This window comes from Zonotrichia leucophrys, chromosome 4 (assembly GCF_028769735.1).
Source record: "Zonotrichia leucophrys gambelii isolate GWCS_2022_RI chromosome 4, RI_Zleu_2.0, whole genome shotgun sequence".
In the NCBI taxonomy this organism is placed as follows: Eukaryota; Metazoa; Chordata; class Aves; order Passeriformes; family Passerellidae; genus Zonotrichia; species Zonotrichia leucophrys.
Window position 1 is genome coordinate 30,483,646 of NC_088173.1, and position 25,966 is coordinate 30,509,611.

The 25,966-nt window shown below is 40.5% G+C and overlaps 1 long non-coding RNA gene across 1 annotated transcript; it reads right to left on the reverse strand.

Annotated features, from left to right (window-relative positions):
- Window positions 1-477: 477 nt before the first annotated feature.
- Window positions 478-3,978, reverse strand: LOC135447359 (uncharacterized). The gene is made up of 3 exons (XR_010440082.1): window positions 3,759-3,978; window positions 2,462-2,501; window positions 478-614 (listed from the first exon to the last, which is right to left on the reverse strand). It is a non-coding gene; the product is annotated as an uncharacterized LOC135447359 (long non-coding RNA).
- Between the last annotated feature and the right edge of the window lie 21,988 nt (window positions 3,979-25,966).

Below are 25,966 nucleotides of genomic sequence, written 5' to 3' on the forward strand. Positions count from 1 at the left end.
TGTTTCACTTCAGGCTGGTGTTTATCAAGACTAAAATGAAAACTAATTCACTATGATTTTTGCAAAGATGCTGCTGCTTTGGCCAGCATGTGAAATGGGTTGAACTGGTAATGGGGCAGATGCAACTGCTTAGGGAAATGCACTATTCTTGAGTCATTATGCTATGCTATCTTCCACCTAATGTAAAGCTGCTTATCTGCAAAATGTTTTCCTTGGTTATCAGTATCCCAGCACTCAACTTTACATCTACATTAACAGAGGTTGCTTGTCACCAAACAACTTCTATCACCTCAAAAAACACTACCACACAAGGCAAAAGAGCAGGAAGCCTTCCCAGTACTGCATTCCGTATTAGGGGGCCTAACAAAAGACCCACATTGTGGCAGCAGTGATTACAGTTTGAATGTGCAACAACTAATAAGCTGAGAAATTATCAACACAGTCATGGGAGACCATAAACTTTCTACCAGGTATTATTTATTGTACTGCAATTATGCAGTGCTGTGGTTGCTGCCGTGGCTCCCAGGTGGTCTGGACTTCATTGCGTAGGAACATGATGCATTCCTTTCTGCCACACTACCTTAATGAAAGAACCCCAAAGGGCGCATCCAAGCCTGAAACAGATCCAGAAAGTCACAGGCTTACTCCTAGCAATCAGCTGTAACAAATGAGTCACTAGCTAAACTTCCAGCCAGTAGGAGCCAGAGATAGTGACAGATTCTAGAGAAGTAAAGCCCCTTCTTGCAGTTCACTTTTTCCTTAGTAATCTTTCTGGGTGCATCATGGATCTATTTTGATCACAGATGCATATTCCAAAGCTGAGCTCTCCTACAGTCTACCCAGACCATTGTGCGCTGGGCTTGCAATGTAACTCCCCCACACAAAAATTTGTCTCTTTGGCTGAGGAAGTCCTTTACAAACAAAAAATTTCAACTCCCTGCACTGAAAATAGGTTAGAACTGTTTTATACCTTACGGTGTGAGTTATGAGAAACCCCAGCCAAGTGCCCATCTTCCTTTTTTCTTCCCTATACTGCACGAGTTCAGGTCAACCCTGTTGCTTTGATAGAGAACTTGATGATCAGCATGCATTGTTTCAGACTCATTTTAGAATTCAGAACGAGAGAATTGAAATTCTGACCTTTCATTGAATAGTTGTATCATGTTTTATACCTTGAACCTTCCCCTCTCTTTCTGACAAACAGAGCTAAATTCAGTGGGAAAATTTAGCTTCAGCTGAACAGTACTAGATCCTTATTCTGCCTAAAGAACTTAAGACAACATAGCAAAGTGTAATCCTGCAAACATATGGAGCAGTATATATATATTTCACAAGGATCTGGAAATAGAAAATGAAAAAATAAACCAGGTCTCTCCACCTTATACACACTCCACATGCAGAGAATTAAAGCGAAGAAAGTCTAGAGAAATACTTCCCAAGGGTGCACTGACATTCCATTAGGCCTCTTTTTACCCCTCACCCAGGGAAAAAAAAATTCTTTTCAATGCCTTGTTGTGCAAGAGAAGCTTCCTTAGAAGTGTTGCACATCACAGTAAAGGGCAATTGCTGGGTGTTTGGGATTTGCATATTCCTAGTCTACCACTGCAGCACGTATGCCTACCAGGCAGTTACAGCCTGAAAGTCACCAAGTGACTATTAAATTTCGCAGAGGAGGTACCACAGTAATGCTATACTACTATTAATTAGATTTCAACCAAGATAACAATTACCAGGGATTTGTCAGATTTGTCAAATTGTAACTAGTATAATTCCACTGTTATCTAGGGACTGGGGATAGACATCGCACATTACATTTAAGTTAACTAAACATAATTTATAAAAAGGTAAACCCTCAGTACAAAATGAAATTATTTCAATCAAAACCACACAACCTGATCAAATAAAAGGGGAAGCTGCTCCTTCTAGCTTGCATTTAATGAGAGGTTTCTAATTTGCATAAGTTTTTACTAGGGAATGATGTGCCCAATTTAAAGTTCTCACGTTCTGTTTTTCTCTTTCAAGTACAAAGACTCTACCACCTGCTTTGGGAGCATCCAGCTGGCCAATCTGTGTGGACAGGATCATTATTAAATTGTCTTCCGCCTCTTTCTGGCAGTGGACCTGACCCACTGCAGCGCCTGCTGCTTCCTCAAAAGCACCCAGCAGCCACAGCACCCACTCTGGACAGGCAAGTGTAAAGTGGCATCACTTCACAGACTTAAGTTACAGACATTCATTATGTGGTCCAACAGCTGTAAACAATATTCCCAGTCCTCTTTGGATCAGGTACATGCTGACAAGGTGACATTATAAAAGTGCAACACCTACAATCCACAATCTTATGACAAAAACTGTTATATCCACAGTACTCCAGCAATTTTCAAGAGTGACAAAAGCAGAATACAAATGATTCTAAACTTCCACCTGAATTAAGATGCCTCTATGAAGCAAATCTGCTTACTTGTTCTATATTAATGTGTGCTTTCCAGGGTGTCAAGTATCTGGTGATGCAAGACAAAAAAAAAAAAGTACCATTAACAATTAAATGTCTTGATTGCACAATTATTGAAGGACTATAGTGAATACGTACCTGAGATTTTTATACTTCCTGCTGAGTTATTAGTGTTGAAAACTCTCATGGATTGCCCTCAGATATCTTCACCATAATTCCCACATCATTAGTTAGTCACAAAATTTTCTGCTATCTATAAATGCACCTATTATGATACGTGTGGGTTTAGAAGCAACGTGTATTAAAATTCCTAATAAATCTCCTTTGACAAATACAAGAATCAGGCAGAGAGAAAGCTATTTTGGGGAGGAGGGGTTACTCTCTTTTTAGTTATTATTATTTTCATTAAACCTACAGAAATAACCCTCACCAGAAAAGTACAAAGCTTTAATCAAAGACATTCAAGAAACAGATTATAACACTAAAAACCATGTGCCAGTAGTCAGAATGGCATATGGGAAAAAAATTGCAGACTACATTCAAAACCAAGCAAGTACAAAAAAAAAAAATCTTCTGAGAGTTACTTTGTTGCATATTCATGCTTCAATAAATTGCTTTAATTAGCTAAAAGAATAAGGAGGCAACGACGAATGAATATGTTATGCTGAGTATGCACACTTAAAGAATGTCACTAATGTTTCAAAAACTGCACTCTGGTAGAAATCCACACCTACCCAAACACCTTTTCTCCTCTGTGTATGATTCAGACAGTCACTGCTGACAGGAACAAGAAATTGTGTTTGAAGGATAAAAAAACTTAGAAACACAGCTAAGTCTGTTAAAATGCCCACAATAGCCTTTGCCTCCCTCTCCCCTTCTATGTATAATCATACTTTAAAAACCACAGAAGATTAAAACCCCATTTCCTCCTTAAGATATATGTATGATGCAGCTATGAAAACAGACAAGGGATGTTTGAGAACATAAATATTAAATGAAGCCAAAGGCATTGGTTCTTTATCCCACAAAGTCCTACCAACAGACGCCACCTTGGACTGTCTCAAAACTTCAGCACACAAGTACCATATACACCTAAAATGGGATACATTCCTTTGCATTTTTTCTTATAAAAGCTGCCAGGATGAGAGTCAACACTATCAAGGTATAAAAGGAAGATAAACATCTTGGAGATACAAGGGCATTAGATAATCCTGTCTTTAAGAGTTCAGCTGGTGTCAAAATTTAAGTGCTACATTTTTGACAAATTCTATTACTTTAAGGTTTTAGGTTGAATTCTGGCCCTTACCGTTCCACGTTGCTGGTTATGAACATCCACTTAAGGCTACAGCAACCTTGGTATTTCATCACTATATGCTTCTCAGCTTCATAGAACACAGCACCATTTTTCTTAACCTGCTCAGCTGCAGTTCTCAATTTTCTCTTCTACTTCATGGGCAAACAACATTTTCAAGAAGAGCAGCACTTCTGAGTGAGAACTCAGCCATTTGGATTTTGAAGCAAGGGCTGAAGCTAACCCTTTTATTCCCATCCTATTACATACTAAGTCCTAAGAAGGCTTTCCCTTCCTCCTTTTAATTATAGGCTTTACTAACAAGCCACATGTGTTTTCAAGCACTTGTTGATGAGTTCAGATTAGATAGGGACAAGGCTATTTCCCTTTGGTAATGTCATGAAGTAACAAGCTAGACCAAGAAACAATTTTCACCCAAACTTCCTCCTAATTACCATTCTCATTTAAAGACAATAAAAGGTGATTTCCCCTGGCAAAAGAAACCATTTGTTGATATCCCTTTGAAGATCAGTTTAAATTAAATCCACAATATAATTCTAAATAACCCATCTACACACACACACATCCACATAATTTACTTAACCATCAAGAGATTCAAGAAGCTTACACTTGGTCTTCTTATAGCAGGTCTAACTAATGCTTCTAATACCCAGAACAAGTAGCAAGTAGCAGGTAAGAGGTCTCCCTTCCTTTCAATTCTTTTATGTTTCTTTATGTTACTTGTTCCTTTGCAGACACCTGAAGTGTAGCCTTGGCCCCAATGAAAAAAAAAAAAAAAGAAAAAAACTAATCTTAGCCTTGGGGATTCTACATCCCAAACTAATTCGATAGTTTTGAAAGTTGCAGTTTTTAGAACCTTTTGAGGTCACAGGCTCTAGAGCATTCATATTATTAAAAGCATCAAATACCACATCCATCCTTCTCATAATGTGTTGCACTGAAGTTAACAGGCAATCACCAGGCTCACCCATTTTCTTTGTGTGTGCAAAGTGAGACATGTAAGTCACATCCTGAACACTGGGCATTGGGCATGGATAGAAATTTCTGGTTCTGCAGCCCATTATGTACCCTGAGTAACTCATTTGTGGCAGTGATTTTCCAAAGAACAGTCTCCTTTTACATATGTGATTCCACAAAGAATCCTGAAAATCCAATCATTTGGATCTCAGATCTGCTGTGGCAGTTCTCTATGGCAGAATCACTGTTCAGAGATTTGTTTGTAATACCTGACCTATTTCAGCAAGCCAAGTAATCTTGGCTAAACATTTTCTCCTCCTTTTCCCTTAACCAAAGTATTAAAAGTCATTAACAGGTGATAGGCTATTACTCTTTGAAAGCTAAAATATTAATTCATTTTTCATGCAAACAAGTAACCACTATGTTCATACTAAGGTGTAAATCCACTAAAATCGCTGGAAACACAGAAAAAGAAATTCTGAACCCATGTGGTTTGGGTTATCATCTACCAAACACACTTTACTGTACAGTACAACACTTTTAAAAAAAGTAGCTGAGTCTTCCTTGAAATCTATTACAAGGAGTAAGTAGCATTGCAGATGAAATTATGACCTAAATAGGCTTCTTGTACTTCAGAAATAAAAAAAATTACTGTCCTTAAAGTCTCAATATTATGTCCAGAAATAATTCCAGTATTTTATTATAATGAAATTCACTGCTTGCTTACTTTTTTAATGCTGGGCAGGGACAAAGAGTGAATATGGGTAATTAAATTTGTGTATTATTATTGAACTTGGAGGATTTCTGGTCCTAGCTAAATTTGTAGGACACACAGTCAAATAAATGGGAATGGAAACAGGTACACTGAATTCTAAAAAGGATATATACAATGTCCTTGAGAATGTCAGAAGAGCCATGTACCTGGCTCTGAACATTAATCAGTATTACCCTGGCATAGAAGAGCCTATCACATTCCCTTATATCCCAAAACCTTCAGTGTCCTCAGTGGCAACAGCGAGTAGCAGAAGGTCATCAACTTGTTCTACTACTAGTACTTTACCAGGAGAAAAAAATAATCTGTAATAGAAGGACCAACTGGCATTGTATTTGCAACACACATATCCCATAGAAAAAGCCCATCAGGACCAAAGAAGAATTCACAGCCATACCCATATTTTCATAGAAAAGTCATCTTTAGTGACTTTTGGCCACCAAACCTTAGCAGGTAGGAAGATACACATGAAGCAGCCCTGTAACAGGCACTCATTGATAAAACTAAGAATTTAAAGCATAAATTTTTAAACTTATTTATGTTAAATAACATTTTAAGTCAAAAAGACAACAAATTGTTATAGCATAGTTTTTGTCATAGCTGTCCTATTATTGCAGCCTCTCACAAAAAGCACTATTTGCACCCTTCAGATTTTAAATTCAGCAGCAATTGCCCTAGTTCAAGACAAAGCAACACACTCAATTCTTTGAATTTGTCTGCACTCTCTGGAAAAAATCTATTGCAGAAGGTAGACACAAAAAGAACTGTGCCAGGCATTGAGCAGGAGCTGAAACACCCTTCTCAAACACTGTGTCTTGGTTTCTCATCTACCACAGAGTTTTGAGGGATGCCAGAAAACTGAAGCTTTAGAATTCAGCTCAGAAGTGTCCAGTACAGGTGACCCTACAAGAGACTTGCTAAGTGCCCAAGCTGAGATCCAAGTCAGCCCAGGACCACCTAACAGCAAGGAAAACTCTTTCTGACGCCAGGAGGCTGAACCACACTGTGGAGGGGTCCATTATAAAGAGAATCAGGGTCCCTTTAGACCCTGAAACTGCATTGGGCAGTTTCTGGAGGAGCACTCCTGATAAACCAGGGCTCTTGCTTCAGAGCTCATCTCTGCATTTGCATACTGCTGTTTCCAGAGGCAGCCCTTGCTATCCTGTGTGACTTGCCTGGCAGAGAAAGAGATTTTCAATCCCCAAATTAGATTAGAACCCAATCAACTATGTTCTAAAAGACAAACAAATTTGTATTCAATTATTCTTTCACAGGGCAGGAACCATTTCAGCTGCTATGCTGGTTTGGACCAGACATACAGAGAAATAAATGCCCAATCCCATGCAAGTTGAAAGAATATACAGGCTGACTAGTGCTTACATTTCCACATCCTGGTATCAACAGGCAACATTTGCAAAGTCTTTTATAAGTTATTTCTTGAGACAAAACCAAGCTGGGGGTGTAATTCACAAATCCTCCTGAGGGATGGGATGCCATCCAGACATGATCATCCAGAGAGAACTTGCCACTGTCCTGTTCAGCAATCTGGAAGTTGTCAATAATGCCAGGATGTTTTGAAGGGTCATTTGATTATGAGTAAAACCAGCAGGACACAGAGCTTTTGAGTCCAGAAATAATAAAGAGTAGGAGTAAATTTACACTTCTCTCTTTCTCTCCTCACTTGTAAATGTCTCAGAGGACATTAATTACACTCTCCAGAGACTTACAAGCTCTGGGAGTTTGATGGCAAGGCTTATTTTCCCAGCACCTCACTGCTGTAGATAAAAGCCAAGCAGGAAGAGAAGCACAAACACAGGATGCTGAATCTCAAATGCTGTAAAGTTGGTAATGTATGAGGTAACCTTCTGGTCCTGCCCAACATACATAAGGTGAAAATGCTTAGAAATGGTACCAAGCAGCTGTCTCTGTTTGACACACACACAGAAATTCAGCATTTGCCATGACATAACATACAGTTACCATGGATATGTCCCTATTCTTAGCATAGGAAGAAAAAAGGAAAGGAGAAAAGATCCCCAAATCTCAATGCACAGTAACCTTGAGCAAGTGTTGACTCTGCAGTGACAGCCACCATGCTGGCTAACAGAAAAATGAACTTTATTTTGCCCAAATTTTTGCAGGTAAATAATCTATGCACTGTTTATGACTAGGATAGCTTAACTATATGCCCTACATGGATTGTCACAGGACAATCAATAATAAACAGGGGATAGTGAAAGTCAGCTTGAGACCAAGATCCTTCCTGACAGCAGTAATTCAGAATCAGTCTTCAGTTTAGGATAAATTATTCAAAAGAAGAGCTACAAAGGAAGGCTCCTGGCATAAAGGAACGGGGGGCTTTAGGACTTCAGATGAGCATTGCTCCTAAAAAAATGAAACATCCTCTTTAGCTTAACTCCAGGGAGCATCCTGTGGAGAAAAAAGATATTAAATTCAAACAAATGATGGCCCAAAACCAAGCATGTATTAGACCAAATGTGAATTATCATATACAGAAGATGACAGTTCCAAAGAAGAAACAAGGAAAAGATGTGTAGCTTTCTAGTTGGACCAGCTGAAAAAAGAAGGAGCTAACATTTCTTATGTCACAACCTGTCAAATTTTCAGCTTGTCTTGTATGAAATTGCATATGTTCTGTGTTCTGGTCAAGCAAAGATGCTTCAAGACATTGCAGTCCCCTTGAGCAAGAAAACTTCAAGCTAGTTCACTGTACAGAGATTCTATTGTTAAAATACAAAACAAGCAAATAAAAAACCCACCACCAAACCACAACAAACAAAAAAACCTCAAAACTTGTCTAAATCTAATTTTATCAAATTCACTTAGTACAGGAGAGGTTCTAGTCAACTGAATTTCCATTTTTAAAATGAACAACCCATTAATGAGACAGAAGAGAAAAAAAGTACTTTGTTCTGCATGGGTAGGGGATAACAGGCAAAAAAATAAGCTGAAATCAACTAATTTAGCTGGAGGTAGCTGTGATAGCCTGGTATTTCCCATTTCTTTTTTTGCCAGGATTCAAACTGGAGCTGAGGGGCACATTTTGTGCCACAGTCCCTCAACCACAACCCTACCTAAAGGACAGACAGATCCTCCAGAGAATCTTTAAAGTCTTGCACTTATAAGCAAATATATGCTATTGTATATGAGCAAGTGACAGTCAGGACATGTAACCCTGACTCTTGCACCATTTTCCTTGGGTGTGCCTTCTCTCCATTAACTATATGTTGTACTGCTCTGCCCTGCCATGCTGAGATGCTTTGATCCAGCAAGGGTTTCTCCAACGAGCAAATACCTCCTGGGTCCTATCACAGTGTCAAAGAAAGGCTCAAAATCTATTTTTATTGAAGTGGAAATTTTATATCAGAAGATAGTATTGAAACAAAGTTTTAAATTTAAACTAAACAAAACTAAACAAAACAAAAAAATCTAGAAGAAGTCCTTGCAGGAAGAAGTTCACAATGGAACTGATTGCCCAGAGAGGTTGTGGAGTCTCCCTCACTATTCAAGAACCATCTGGACACAGTCCTGTGCCACGGCTCTAGGATCACCCTGCTTGAGCAGGGAGATTGGACCAGATGACCCACTGTGGTCTCTTCCAGCCTGACCCATTCTGTGATTCTAAGTGGCACCTTTCTTCCACCTCATTCAACAAAAATAGGAAAAAAAAGTCATTGAATCATTAGAATGGCTGTTGCTTTGGAAACCCAACGGTGAATAATTTTTTTTCTGGTGACTTGACAAAATGGGGCTGGGGAGAAGGTACTTGTATTAAAATGTCTTTCTCACACTTTCTGTTCTGTGAAAGGTACAGCCAGATTGCCACAACATTCATTTATTTGGGCATAGCAATTTTCCAAGACTGCTTTCCACTCTTGGTCAGCTCAGCCAATCTCTGAAATGAAACACCAGTGTTTTGAACAATGACTCCCATAGGCAATGGAATCTGCCTTTGCAATATCAAAGCTTCTAACAACTTTAGAGCCAAACTCCCCAGCAGCAACTTTTGCCCTACTCTAAAATACATACAGCATATCCATCCACACAGCATCCTGCAGTAATTATTCCCAGCCTATCAGGTGAGATAAGATGACACTGAATGAGCTGTGGCACAGAAAACTCTTGAAACCTGCCTCGTCTCACAAAAGTCAAGAGAAGTAGAGAAAAATCATTGCTTGCCTTCCATGCTCCAGCGCTGCACCAACCTGCCTCTCCTTGGCAGTTTTCAAACTGTTATATTAAAAATCAAACATAAGCTTTGAGAGCATCAATGTATATGTTTCACACTTAGCAGTAGAAGCTAAACATAACTTTAAATATCACAGAACCATCAAGGTTGGAAGAGATCTTCAGGATCATCCAGACCAAGCAGCAACCCTGCACCACTATAATCACCTCTGAACCAGATCCCCAAGTCTGCCACCTCCAGACACCTCAAACACTTCCTTCACCTGGAGAGGTGGTAACTCCAACACCTGTCTGGGCAACTTATTCCAGTGCCCAACCAATCTTTCAGCTGATAACACTAATCCAAACAGCTGCCTTAGCAGGGCTTGCAATAACATAAAGAAGGATTAATCAAGTGAAAACCCTGATACATGCTAAGACCATGACCCATATAGAGCAGGACATCCTGTCTTCCCTAGTTTTCTCTATAGGTTCATCAGGATCTCCAGGGTATAGAGACCACTACTCATGAACATCCTGCATATTCCACAAGAATAATTTTCCCCACTAGACTCAGCCCATGACCAGGAAAAGACTTAGTAGTAAATGTGTGTTACCATTCCTTCTTTACATGTACAAGACATATTACTGGGGTATCTGTACTACTTGATCACTATGAAGTGTTGACATAAATTATTTAAAGAACAATTGTCCAAATAAATGAGCAACATACTGCTTATTTGTGAATGCACATTTTCTTGCTAATTTGTAACAACTAGTTTCACACAGAAGGATTCAAGGCCATTACTGTGAGTTATTGTAGCCCTACAATATGTTTTATTTTTATGGCTTAGCATATCCCTGACAAATACAATAAAATCATATTTTGTTTTTTTAATGTTTCATACTTCAAAGCAAATCCTGGGCAGATATCCAACCATATAAGAAACACCAGAATATATCAAGACACACAAATTTCAAAAAAATAACTGTTTTGGACAGCAGCCTCTGCCATTATAAGGCATAAAGAATCAATGCACTGAAGTTGTGAACATCTAATCAAAGTAGGGGCTTCAGCAGCTAATTAAGGGAGTGCACTAAATGTTCTAATGGTCAGAGTCACTTGGAGTTAATGAAGATTTTCCTCATACAAAATATGTAATATTTTATTGCATTACTCAAAATCATAGTGTAATCCCCAATATTAGACAAGCCTGTACCCACATCCTCCAGGCAATGCCATCTAGAACTGCCAGCTGCTGCAGAATTACCAAAAGATCTGATATATCAATAAAAATTAAATACCTCAGAGAATGTGAGTGTTGCATTCATGAAGACTGTTCCCTCACTTTTTGTTTATTAAGTATAACAACTTGTAAAAATAAACAGTGATGTAAATCCAGTTTTCCCATATGTCAGGAGAATGCATCACCATTAAATGATAGAATGCCTTTAGGCAGAAGAAGATGTGAAAAAATTCCGACATACTTTATTCCTGAAATGGTGCTATTTCAAATGGCATAACGTGGACCTAATAATTCACAAATAAAATAGCACACCTGCATTTCTGAAACCAATACCTTGAGCAGAGTGGTCACTACATTCTAGATTCCATTCCCAAATAACTCTGAAATACGAAAAAGTATAAATGGCTCTTGCTGCACAGCTAAAGCCTGGTTTCACCCACCCTGGCTGCCACACTGAAAGGCAGTCTTGCCCTCACTTGCACTCCACCAAACTCTTGCTCATTTATGAGAAGTGGAAGAGGCTCAACAAAAATCAGTAAAAGCATCCTAAGATATTCTACAGACAGCCAAATATTTGCAAGTCCTGGGAAACAGTTGCTTTTAACATCTCTCCGTCAGATGAGGGATTTGAATGTTGGATAAACAGTAAGAAGAAAAGACGGGGTAGCAAGGTAAACACAAAATACCACTGAGGTAGCAAGAAAACACAAAGTCAGCTTCAGCATCATACAGGGATTGTAACTACCTAGAAGTCTAAAGTTAAGTAATATAGAACTCAGTATCATAACACACAAACTTTCTGTCTATATTCAAGTTGATAAGCCTAAAAAAGTCATGTTTTTAATGAAAAATAAAATCCAATTCTTCAGGCAAATCTTACAAGAAGTTCCTGGATAATTAAGTCCCATTTCAAGAAGCATCTTGGACAGATTAAGCTATGTATTGAAAATAGGTTTAATAATCAATTATTTGGGTTTTCCAAGGATAACTTAAGGAGTCTTAGTGATCAATTCTACTGCTTTTAAAATATCTGCTTCCACTTCCCTGCCCTCTGGCTCTTGTCTATTTATACTGTAAGTCTTTAGGACAGGGACTGCTGCTGACTGGAATGATGGAGGCCTGAACTAGGTTGGGCCTGCAGTCATTCCTTTGATACAGACCATAATATGTTTACAGAAAGGAAAAAAGGCTATGTTCCTTAGCAGCTAGACCAGCTTTGAATAAACAGCCACCTATTTCTGGCAGCAAATACACCAGAGAACAAGCACTCCTGTCTTTGATCTGTGCTCACCTAACAAAAAGGGACTGTTTGGACAGGAAATCTCCAATCAAAAGGATAACCTGGACAGTGCATCGCAGCTAACACTGGTGAACAGCATTTTATTAAATTCATATACTGGTGAATTATCAGCTGTTATTTTAGCCTGTGTGTAGTGCAGCTTTCAGCATTATTGATCATGAAATTTTAATATAATGCTTGGAAGCATTCACTGGCATTTCAAAAGTGCCACACGATTGATTTAGAACTTGGCTGCACTCGAGAGACAAGTCCTTATTGTCTGCAATCCTCCTCCTCTCCCTTCTCAGCTCGGCTTGTTACTGCATAAAAAGTTGCTTGAAATTTAAGTTTGCTCTGAATCCATAGGCCATGCTGGCCTTTATGATATTGCCCTTTACTGAAACTCTGCATTTCTCAACAGCTTTCTATTACTCTATAGATTTATTTCACTTTTACCTCATTTGATGCTGTTGTGCTGGGCTGTCTTTTCCCCAGCTCCATACAACAGTGAAAAGCCAAATGTAATCAAGTTTTCTTACACATAAATGCATTCAAATCTGAAGTTATGATACCTTGTCACCCCATTGCCCTCACAGTTAATAGTCCATTTCAATTTGTTTTCAACAGATTCACCTTTTGGATAAAACCTTGCCTTCAAAATCAATTTGGACTGTAACCCACACTATGGATTAGCTGCAGAACTTAAAGGCTATTTTAAAAAAACCAACCAACATACAAACCAACAAAAACCAACAAGCCCACAATAAAAATATAACAAAAAAAAATAAATAGGGGAAAAATTTTCTCACTATTTCCTCTCTCCCTACCCCCAGTACATTCTCCATCTCTTGAATATTACCTGACTTTGCCGACATTTGTTTCCCAATACTGAAATTCTGCCTCAGATATTGATTTTGCCCCATCCCCAGCAAGCTGATTATTGCAATTCCTTGTACTTTGTCTCCCTTTAGCTACTCATCAAATGGACAGACTCAGCTGACACAGCCCTGCAGGAGACACCAAGTATCACTTGGTGCCATATCAAAACACATCCTGAAATAATTCCAAAATAAGTACAAGCCTGATGCTATTCTTGTGAAATAACACCTGACTCTGAATCAGGTCCTGAGGGCCAGTTTCATCCCAAAAAGTTTCAGGCACTTAACTCACATTTTCTAGGAAACCTGGAGAGTGCAAGAAATGTTGGCACATTCCTGCCACAACCCGCTGCTGCCAGATCATAATCCTAAGAGAGCTAGAGCTTGTAAATGTCTAAGTATGGCCACCGTTTAATAACAATATAAACCCTTTTTTTTTGTTGTTTTACTGGAAAAAATAAAAGGCAAAAAAACCCCCAAAAACAGCCAACAACAACCCTCACCACACCTGCACCCAAGTTAAAAGCATAACCAGTTGTACTGCTGGCATGTTTCAAGTCCAAAGTGAGATGCCAGGCAAATTTAAGCGTGAAGAAACAGCTCCCTATCGTCCTACACATCCCAAAATCCATTAATAAATGACAGGGTGAGAAAGAATCCCTCATTTTGCCAGGAGAGCTCCAGCCAGGCAGTTGCCCCACCCTGGCTGTGCCCAGCAGAAAGGCATTGGCTCAGCCCTGCTGCCCTCACACAGGGAGGTGCTGGTTTGGGCTGGAGAGGAGATCATTTTCTGCACAGCAGGCGGCATGGGCTGGTATTCGGGACTTTTATTGGAAACAATGGTGGTAACAGAGGGATGTTTTCTTCATTTCTTGCACAAAAAATAATTCTGCACATCATTCTGCAATCTGCCCTGCTTGCACATCATCGATGCTTTTTCTGCTTCTCACGCTGGTTCTGTGTGGCTGGCATGGCCAGGAGGAGCTGCTCTGTGCCTGGCTAAAGCAGGAGCAGCTAAGCCCTCATGCCTGTGTGCTTCAGGGAGATGTCTGCACACCACTGTACCCCTCACCTGTGGAAAAGCCCTGCACAGTGCCCAGGCCCAGCATGTCCCCCCACAAGGGCTGGTCTCCTCACCCTCACCCTGGAGAACTGGGAGGAAAAGCCAAAAGGCAAGCACAGGATATTTCCCAGTAGGGCAAAGCTGTACAGAGACAGCCATAATTCCCAGAACACCAGATCTCCTCATTTGCTGCCCCTCAGTCTCCTTCAGAGACATTTTATTATTCAGCAATGATTCCTCAGCTGTGATAATTATCAACAATGACAGGCTATTGAGGACTTAAAACTGACAGAGAGAAGCAATACAAATAAGATCTAAGCAGAGGATAGACTATATTCAGGATTAATAGCTATTTTCCTAGTCCTATCATTACCTTGGCTTCCTGCTGCCCATGATGTCACAGATACTCTAGTACCTTGTCAATAGCTGAAGCCACAGCAAAATTTAGTCTGAACAAGGGTGTGCAGAGGGAGAGCAAGAGACATGATCAAACCTCTGGCCCCACAAAGCAGAGCAGGGGCTGCTCTCAGCCATCCCCTTTACCATAAGGATTTCCAGAACTGAAAGCACAAGCACTGCTAACTCCCAGTAGGAAGATCAGCTTTCATCTGGTCACTGGCTAAAGAAACACATCCCTACAGTATTGATAGCTCCAGCCTGGGGCTCTGTGTAATCCCTTGGAGGAAATTTAGTCATACACACACATCCTTCTCTCAACATGTCATGTTTTATAGGCCTTAAACGTAGGCTTCGATTCAACAAGCTCATCTTTCATTCAAAGAGTTGGAAATCATTCTAGCAAATAAACTATGAAAATTGCTCTTGCTTCCAGTCAACAAGTCACAGAATGCAATTACTTTGTACATGAGTTTGCTATTTCCCTTCACCAAAACAGGACAAAGAACTGGGCTAAAATGTAGAATATACTACAAAAAATTTCCTTTTCCTCTACAACATCCTAGACAAGTAGAGAACTGTTTGACACAGAGGAAAGCGATCAGAGCCCTGTGCATTTCAGTGGAGACAAGTCAATAGCAACTGAGTTATGGATGGACTCAATACCAATGCACCACCTGTAAGCCACTTGTGACGGTGTTCACAGGGATCTTTGGATGAGGGAAGAGACGAGGATTTGGCTCCACATTTCAGAAGGCTTGATTTATTATCTTATTATATATATTACATTAAAACTATACTAAAAGAATAGAAGAAAAGGTTCTCAGAAGGCTAGCTAAACTAAGAATAGAATGGAATGAATAACAGAGGTCTGTGTCTCAGACAGAGAGCAGAGCTAACTGGGCTGTGGTTGGCCATTAATTGTAAACATCCAAGATGGGCCAATCACAGATGGACCTGTTGCATTCCACAGCAGCACATAACCATGGTTTACATTTTGTCCCTGAGGCCTCTCAGCTTCACAGGAAGAAAAAATTCTAAGGAAAGGATTTTCATAAAAAGATGTCTGCAACACCCACTAGACCATTCAGTGAGGCAGATCTGCTCCCAAAACCCTGCTCTTCCTGAGAACACTCCAAAAGTGTCCCCTCATGGGAGATAGACCTCTGGCTGCCAAGGGCCAACATCGAACAGCTAGTAGTAGTTTTTAGCCAGTCCCAAATGTTACACTCTCCCCAAAAGAGTGTTAAATTAGGGAGGTACAATGCACAACCTTATAAAATGAGGAGACATGAAATGATAGGATGACTGGGAAGGTTCCTAGGTACATAACAAGATTCCTGCTGAAGCTGCCAGTACTACCTCTGCAGTCCTGGCAGAGCCTGGAATATCAGCCACAATGACTAGATCTGACACAGGGCCTGACCTTTAAATGGGTGCTTGGAGCAGGCGCTTGTCTCAGAGTTGCTGGGGACACTTTGCCACCTTTCCAGCAATGAACCACTCCAGAAAAATTAATTCTGTTGTCTTTCCACTTTCACAAATCCACATGGTCATTAAGAAAGTGGAATTGAAGTGTCATTCCCAAAGATTCTCAGGTGACTAAGCTAGGATGGCTAATGGCTTTTTAATATCTTTTTATGCCTTCAGGAAAAGTGATATAAGTAATGTAGTATTTTGTTTTACAGTTCTATAAGCCCATTTGTTTTTGTCTCATTTCAGAATCCCTCTTGGAGTAGCTCTCCAATTGGGCTTATTTTGTATTTGTTGAAATTTATATCCATTTATTGTCCTAGTAACAGGGTTGAAAGCCAGGAAGCATATCATCTTTCTGTTTCTGAGAAGTCATTTCTTTCTGGCTAACCTGGTCTCTCTGACCCAGAAGAAACTGTATCATCATTGAATTAATTTTCCTCAAAAAGAGAAAAATAAGCTTAAAATGAAATAAGCCACAGGGAGCTGTGTGGAATAGGAATAACAGCAGACCGATATGTTCATTTTATGTAACTACTTCTGCTCTTTTATGAGCCAAATAAATTATTCTATTCTTCCAGTTCTTGTGGCTTGTTAAACATTAGAGGTGTTATTATAGCTACAGCTAGAAGAATCTTATTTCAGTACTATTTAAATATGTTTAGGGTTTTTTTTTAAAGAAATGTACCAGTGCTTAGATAGAATTACTATTAAGAATAAAACAAAACCAGCCAAATATAAACTGGAAAAGAATTACAGTCAAATGAATTGCAGGAGGTAAATGTGTTTCATAGAAAGTAATACAAGTGCTATCATTCAGACCAGAGACTACATTAGAGGAATTAGAGACAGATTATTGCTCATTAGGATTTTATACAGAGACTTTATGAACATTTAAGCAGGCTTGTCCTCCACATTTAAACATCCTCCTCAGACCAGATCAGAAAGTAAATACTAGGACACAATTATCTAGCATGCCTTATTTTCAAGCTCATGTTACAGGTGTCTTGCAACTTATGGCACTGAAGGACTAAAGCTGAATATTAGTTTCTATTTTATCACTTATTTAGAATGCTGAATTTGCCACAACTGGACATGACATGTTTTTCTTACCCCTGTGACAGAGTCACACACTTGTTCAGTGTCATGGGTTAATCCCAGCCAACAATTTAGCCCCAAAAAGCTGCTCACTCACTCCCCTACCAGTGGAGTGGGGGAAAGAATCAGAAGGGTAAAAATGAGAAAACTCAGGAGTTGAGATGGACACTAAAACAGGTAAAGCAAATGTTGTGAACACAAGAAAAGCAACACAAGGAATTCATGCCCATTTCCCATGGGCAGGCTCAGCCATCCCCAGCAAAGCAGGCTCCTCCACATGCAGAGTTTACTCAGGAAAACAAACGCCCATTCTCAAGGTACGCCGTTCCTTCTTTGCCCAGCGTTATGTGCCAAGCATGATGCCATATGGTATGGAATATCTCTTGGGTCAGCTAGGATCAGCTGTCCCAGCAGTGTGCCCTCCCAGCTTCTTGCCACCCTCATCCTCCTCACTGGTGGGGTGTGGTGAGAGGCAGAACAAGCCTTTTGATAGTAGTCAGCACTATTGAAAATATCCCTGTGCTATCAACTCTGTTTCCAGCACAAATGCCAAACACAGCCCCATACCAGCTATTGTGAAAGAAAATTGACTCCTGTTAACAGTTTCCAGTGCCCTACAGGTCCCTTCAAAGGGAAGCATTATTGGCCACATCAGTCCAGAGACTACATGGGTTGTATGACTGTTATCAGGACTTGCAAGCATCTCCAACACACAATGAGACCTTCACTAGCAGAAGAGATTCTACCTGAAGAACAACAACTCACACAGAGGCAAACCTCTGAATATCACCACAAACTGGCACCAGTGGCTGCCTCTCTGGCACAGACACAGGAGCAATCCTTTAGGGTGCTGGCATTCTCCATGCCAGGGTTTTCCCACATAATTAATTACCTTTAGCAAGAAAAATGTGTTAGGCTCATTCTCTCTTCAAACTTTGTGCTGGAACGTACCAAATATTTAGATGCCAGCTACCAATGTTCCCTCCTGTCATGGTTTGAGCTGGGAGAGATTTAATTTTCTTCCTAGTAGCCAGTGTAGTGCTGTGTTTTGGATGCAGGATGAGAATAATGTTGATAACACACTGATCTTTTGGCTGTTGTTCAGCAGTGTTTCCAATAAGTTACTTACTCAGTTTCCCATGCTTTGCCAGTAAGGAATTGCTCATGAATCTGGGATGGGAGCATGGTAAGGACAGCTGACTCAAACTGGCCAAAGGGATATTCCACACCACAGAACATCATGCTCAGTCTGTAAAATGGAGTGAATTGGTTGGGATGTGCCAATCCATGCTTGGGCAGCGACTAGGCATTTGTCAGTGAGTGGCATTTGTCTATTGAGCATTGCTTGTTTTTTTCTCAGATTTTATCTCTGTCTCGTTTTCATTACAATTCAGAGACTCATAAAATAGTTTGAGTTGGAGGGAACCTTTTAAAGCTGTTATTCTACCATTATCATTATCATTATTATATTTTGTTTTCTTTCAATCAATAAACAGTTCTTGTCTCAACCCATAAAGTTTACTTTTTTTGTTTCTGATTCCTCTCCTTTGTGGGGGGCGGGGGAGAGGATGAGTGTCTGCATTATACTTTGTTCCTGGCTGGGGTTAAACCATGGCATCTCCAGGACATTTCCCTTCTGACAACTGCAGACCACAGACTACCCTGGCTCCAGGATGCTCCCACCAGGCATTTCCAGGATGCACGCAGGTCCAAACAAAGCTAAGGCTGTGCCAGCAGAAGGAGAGTCACACCTGTCTCAGATACATTTTTTCCAAGCAGTTTGTTTGTTCCTCCGTGAGAACATGTGCTGACAGCCTGTCTCTCTGTCTCATCTCCAGCATCACAGGCAAGGGTGTTGTGCTGCAAGCAGCAACAGTCTGCTGATAGCTCAGGCTTTTACTGGTGATGTGGAGGGTGTGGTATTACTGATAACCCAGAGAGATGGTTCACACAACATCTCCTTCTCCTTACTCCCATTCTTCCTTCAAAAAATTACCTACCAGTCTGTGGACAAAAAAAATCTCAGCATCCAGCTGACTGCTACTTAGGCCCTCTATAAGCAGAGACAAAACAAATTACTCCTGTTTCAAAGCTCACCCTCACAAAGTAAATGCTTATACCTTTCCTACCACCTGATTTCTCAATGGTCATTCCCACAGAGAGGAAATTATGGCCTTCCTCCCATCCTACTGTGCTAACTGATCCTGTCAAACTGAAAATGGTCTGCTAAATGCCCTTCCAGAACTAGCCAAAGTGGAGTAATCCGATTCCTCCTTCCACTTATGCTATCTACACTTCTGCTGACCTGTTGGGGGTTTAATGATGTGACTGCAGGGGATTCATATATGTCCTATAGGAAAGTTACTTCAGCCCCCCTTGTCTGTTAATCTTCTCTAAGAAAAGTAGCATGTTATGGTTTGTGAGCTAAACTCTGCCAGCTTTCACAAAAAATGCTGTCAAAGCAGCATTTCCATGAAATCCTGGTCAAGACCTTTTTTTTTTTTATCTTATGGTGACAAGTCAGAAAGCTTTATTCCACAGGATTTATAAAGCAGGTTAACCTTCACTGGCCCTGTATCTTTCTCTGGCCTTAACATACATACAAATGGGGTTAAAAGCTGTTGTATCAACAGTTCTTTATTACACTCCCTTATAAGCCATCACACGAGAGACAAAGTAAGGCAATGGCAGATTCACATTCTGGAAACTTGTACTTTCCATTGGAAAGTTGGAGTGCAAGAGCACCCTTGGCCATTGCAGAAAATGTCAGCTGTAAGTACAATATTGAATTGCTTTGCATTTAAAATGTTTCACTTCAAGGGCACTGTACATAGTTTATGGTTCCATTTGCTTCGATGAATCTTCTGAGCAAGTACCCACAGTGTGGTTGTGCCACAGCTCTCCTCCATTTGACTCCAGACCTTGTTTTTATGATGTGGTTGGCTCCTAAGTACACTTACCCTTAAACATGTTAAAGAAAGAAGGATCAATACTAATTAGATCACTCTGGATTAAAATATCCCCGCCTGCCCAAAAAAAACCTCCTATATTCTAATCTTGTGATTCAGTGTAATTATGTAATGCTTGTTCAGTGATGAATACACTGACAGGTTGCCATTAAAGCCAAGCTTGAGCTATTCTAGTCTGTAGCATAATGATCACATGTCCAGTAATAAAATTAAAGCAGATTCTTGGAATTGTACCCTCAAGTTCTGAGAGTGTTTCTCAGACCACCTCTGCTATACAAAAGAAATGCCTCAAGAGAAAGAAGAGCTGTAGCATTTCCTACAAACATTTTTTGCTGCCGTATGCCTTTCTGCCTTTTTTTTTTTCAAAATACTTCCATCTGCCTCCTGCAGAGCTTGCTACAGCATCCCTGTGTGCAAATAGCATGCTCCTCTATAATTAGCTTCCTCCTCTGCGACTTAATCAGTGATATTGTAAACCAGACACTGTGATAATTTGATCAGCTCAGTGGCAGTGAATTGTACCATGACTAAAAAGTCCAGACTGGTTGTAACTGTAGGAGAAGCATCTGCTTAAGGGGAAGGGTGATATGGTCCTTAGGTTAAGAGCACATGGCTGCATTTAAATCCTATAGCTAATCCCAGCTCCTATTCCTCACAGACAGTCTCACTCCCCAGAGTAAAGAGGCACACAAGCTTTCTCTCCCTCTGTGGTATCATTGATTCTTAGCTACTCCATGCAATGCTTATGCAGGAGAGGGATTGCCATATCCACTCCAAATGAGATCACAGTCCCATGATTAAATGCTTTCTATGAAGTAAATCTGAGTTTCAGAGCTCTTCATGTAGGAGAGGACAAAATCCTACATTTCTCCTAGCCGTACAAGTGGATCAGAAGGTATCAAGAGAAACAAGTTTTTCTCTTGTCCCAGAAAATATGAAAAATTACAGTAGTGCTACTGGATTTGGTTGGACACAGTGATTTTAAAGGTCTTTTCCAGGCTCAATGATGATGCACACAAACTTCAAGCTTCACCCTGCACACCACACTCTGGGCAAGGTAGGCAAAAGGATGCCTTTACTGTGAATAAATGGTATTGCCTTCAAAGGATTCCCTCCCAACAGGTTTTTATTAGTGCAAAGCTGCTAATCCAGTAGGTTACGAGGCATGCAGAAATAAACACTGTATTTCTTTTGCTTTGGAGAAGATTAACGTTCCAAGACACTCAGAAGCTCTGTGGTTACTTTGGCCTCACCAGTTCCTCATTGAATCTACAACTACTAGTTTCAGGCAGCATGTTGCAATCTCCATGTAATCTTGAAACATGTGGATATTCATATATGTATAAATGGATTTGTTTGATCCTGCTTTCATCCCCTACATGGAAGACCTTGCAAAATCTCCAGCAGGTCTCTGCTTTGCAGGAGATAGCTTTATGTCCTCTGGCTTTGAGGACACCCATCCTAAAACATCCCCAAACCTCAAAGTATCCTTCTGCAGTGTAAGTTTTTGCTAGACCATTAGTTCATACAAATTGCACTCCCTGATCTGCCAGTGAGTCCTCATGCTGGATTATGCACTTAATAGCTGAGAATTGCTTCCAAAATTTGTCTTCCCAACCTGCCTGCCCCACATAAGCCTGATTTTCTGTGCATGGTAGCTCTGGGTTTGCCAGTGTGTGATTGCATGGAGGCAGCATGAGCAAGCTTGCCTTGCAGCACTTAGTGCCAAAGCTCTCCATCAGTGCTCTCACTGAAGACCTGAGCTCACTCCTTCCTGGGTATGAATTTCAGAGCATATGATATAAGTGAAGAAGAAAAAGCTGTGCATTTCTTCCCAAGGAATCCAACTGAGTCCATTCAGCAATGAAGTACCAAGATACTTCTGAGAGTAGCAAAGGATGAGCTGGACAAGAAAAAATGAACATGGTCTGTGTACACTCTGCCTGAACAGATAAGCCAAGCCATGAGGGGAAGGTGGATTGTGTTACATGTCTGGGAAAGCAGGAGAGAGATTCCCTGTCTGCAGTCAGGAAAGAAATATACATAGGCAACTGATGCAATGACACAGTGCTGTCCCAGCACAGGGGGGAAACACCCATGGGGCATCATTCACAGATCACCTGATAGAGAGATAAATGGAATACGAGGGATAAATTCAATCTCCCTGTTCAGAGGTCAAATTCTGCTCCTGTGGACTCATGCAAAACAATTCTGGCTTCTTACCCTATCCACAAGCTGAACTGAAACCATATCATGCCCCTAAAGTGGCCCATTTTGTTCAAGGATTTGTCCTTTCCCTCGGGCAGCAAAACAAACAGTGCTGGTTGGATTCAGACCACTGGAGCTGCTGTTCACTCTGTGAAATGGCAGCAATAGGCTGCTCCCAGTGCACTGGGAGGGGTGGAGGTGCTCACAGTCTGCTCTAATGGCCTGAAAGAACTGTGGTGATAAATATTCAGTTTGTCTCTGTGAGGGGATAGGTAGGGATGTAAATGTGCAAAAGCACATGTAGACCTTATTATTTACCTAAAAAATGCTGCTGCAAGGATGCAGGGATGGACACAATTTCTCCCTGAATAGGGTCTTCCCAGGGACCCCATCCTGGGGTCTCAATGCACAACCTAAACCAGGCTCCCAGAGTTACTCTCAGGCAGACAGGAGCAGCAGAGAGTGGTAAAGCCTCTGTCTCAGCAAGCAGAATTGCAGCATGTCATGTAGTCTCCTGTGGCTTACAAAACAGACTAGATAAATCAGAAGCTTTTCAAAACCCACAGTATCTCCAGGAACAGGCACATTGCCCAATATGACAGTATTTTTTTTTAACTTGAGATTCTTGTCCTGAAAAATCTCTCCTAATTTCTGCGCTTGTTTTGTACAAATTCTGCCTTGCGTTCAGCGCTTGGATCCTTTGCCATGATGGGAGTGTGTTGCTGCAGAGCTTTGAAAAAAGCACTAAAGGAAATTAGAAGCAGAAATACCACTGAGAAATGGTGAGCTTGGCACTCCTAAATCCTTTGGCAGCCACTGGGAAAACTGCCCAGCATCAATGCAGACCCTGAATGCTCAAAGGACTTTGTTACTGAAAGAAGGATGTCTGCAGTAGGATGTCATGCTGGTGCATCTCCATTGTACAAAACACCAGCCAAAATGACAACTCAGCCCACCTCACTGACGAAAGGGGAAAAAGGAAAACTCAACCTGGGCAAAGTTATCTTTTCCTGTCTTTAACTTCAGCAAACAAATTGGAGCCGAAGCAGAATATTTATGCATTGGGATTTCTAGAGAGGGTAAGGGTTTTCCTTGTAGTAATTCAGTCACAACAACAGCACCCCACCAAGTGAGCTTGCATATGGGCTAAGTACTGTTCCAAGCAAATACTTCTACTTAAGGGATGTTATGTGGGAGCACTTAGGAGCTCTCGCCAGCAGAAGGATCCAATTTTGGGTCCTTAAAGGATTCTTAAAATGTGTTCTACATATGCTTCCCCTTAAACTATTTGCCACAGAGCTTCTGCATAACTCTGCACCTTGCAAATGAAGAGCAGTGTTTGCTAGGACGTGTCTGACACCACCATTAAAATACTACTTGCAGCCATTTTTACATTTCAGAAAAGATACTGAAAAGTTGGAGAGGAAGCAGAATTCTGTAGTTCGTGGATGGAAAAAAATCTTGCATCAGTAGACTTTATTAGTGTACTTTGCTTAAATTTCCAAAACAAATATCAAAAGCTGACTTAAGAATGGAATAGTTTGATGTGGATAAAGTTCGGGGTATCTTCTGGGTGTTGAAGATACATTTAACTACTGGAGAAAGATGTAATAAGACAGTAGCTGAGACAGGAAGGGACACAAATTTAAATGAAAGAAGGTGCCAGTTTTAACAGTGATGGAGCTTAACTACTGTAACAAAATATTGGGGCAATGGCAGTGTCACATCATTAGATAAGTTTAAATCCACCTCACATCTCTTTCTGACAAATTGCTTCTAATACCCAGGGATTTCTCTTTGCAGAACAGGAGGACTACATATTGTTTTAAGGTCTTATTGGGGTGCAGACCAAATAACCTATGAATATCTTCTGAAATCAAAATATTTGCACTGAGGATCCTTGCTATACTCCATAAGACCCCCAGATCCCTGACCTAAATCCTCCTAGGATATTCAAGTTTTTAAGTATCCTGTCCTTCACTTGCCTGACACCTTGTCTCCATCACATAGCCACCTTGAGCACCACATAGAGAGGGATCCTCACTAGAGGGGCAGTTTTCAACCCTTTAACAAAAAAAAAAAACCCAAAACCTGTCAGCAGCCATGATAGAGTCACATAGAAAGCTGGGTTTCAGCTGAAATAATTGCTTCATTTTTCTTGGGACAATATCTTAAATCACAATTTTGCTAAAGCCATCAAGTACTACAGATAAAATCTTTTTTTCAGTTTGGAGTTGCCGGTTTTGGAGCCTGAATGCCTCAGGTTTCTTCAGCAAACACTAGCCTGAATGGTGGGAGTCTATTGACCAGGGAAGTCCCACAGCAAACCCTGAAACTGTGCTCCTGGTTTGGCAGGTCACTCCTCACACTCACATCCTTGTGTGGTAGCCATAAGTTGTGCTGCATGGCAGGCGATCTGTTTCCTTTCAGGGCACAAAGATAGTTAATTTTGGCAGATAACCCTGGCTCTTTTCTGTCTAAATTCCACCATGTCATGACTCCAGTGTGAGATAAACATAAGCAAAAGATTCATGTGCTGTTCAGCAGCTACTGCACCACATTATGAATTCACCATATTCATTTAAGCAGTGCATTCACATGCAGTGTGGGATGCAAGTGCTTTATGTATCACACCACATTTTTATCACATACCACTCAGTCTAATTCACTATCAGCAAAACAAACCTTTTGCAATATTTTCCCCTGTATCTCTTTGGATATTGAATTTGGACAAATGGGAAGAGCTCCCTAAAGATGATCTCCAAACGATTGCAGCAGAAAGCATAATTAGGTTCATCTTTTGGAGTAGCATGAAATCATCTGCATGTACTTACAACTTCAGCAAAGTTTAAATACTTTGATGGATAAAGATTGATGCATAAGTCAGATCTGCAATGAATCTGTCTTTCAGATTGCTACACCCTTGGCACAGCAGCACTCTGGTTCAAGTCCGTAATTGTGGGCTGTATTCATGTGCGAGATCTCTTTTCCACTGCCTGTGTAAGACAACGCCAGGTAGGGTAAGTCCTCTTGGCTGATTTTAATATAATATTGAGTAGAGTTTCACCACAAACTGAAATACTTGAAAGAAGTTTGGCACCCAATAGCTAAAAAAAAAAATAAAAATCTGGAGGCTGATTGCAGCCCTCTGATAGATATCCAAGACACTTCCAAGTAATGAGTAGTATAGGACAAATACATCAGTCCAAGTAATGGCATATGCAGATGTGGCTGAAGTTTAGTTCTATTACATATGACAAGCAAGAGTTTTACAGCTATTCCACAGCCACACCATTTAAAAGATATTATCCTCCCCTTCAGCGCTGCGTACTACAGAAAAATGTAACAAATGTCTTCCATTCCATTTTTCCCCTAAAGGCTTGCAACAAATAAACCAAGATAAACCTTATCCTATGATCACAGAAAAATTCTGTTTGGAAGTTATTTGAAGAGACCATTTACTTCTCATGATTCCCCTGCAAGTAAGATTTCACTGCAGCAGCAAAGAAAGTTGTGTCATCTATTTGTATGAGCAAACCTAGGTCAAATCTTAGTTTTGCTAGGATCTGGCAGAATGGCCTTGGGCTGGGCACCAGGAGACTGCTGCTTCAGGATTCAATACTGCTGCTGTGCAGCTTTGTGCAACCCTATCTTCTTTTTATCCTTTTTGTGGC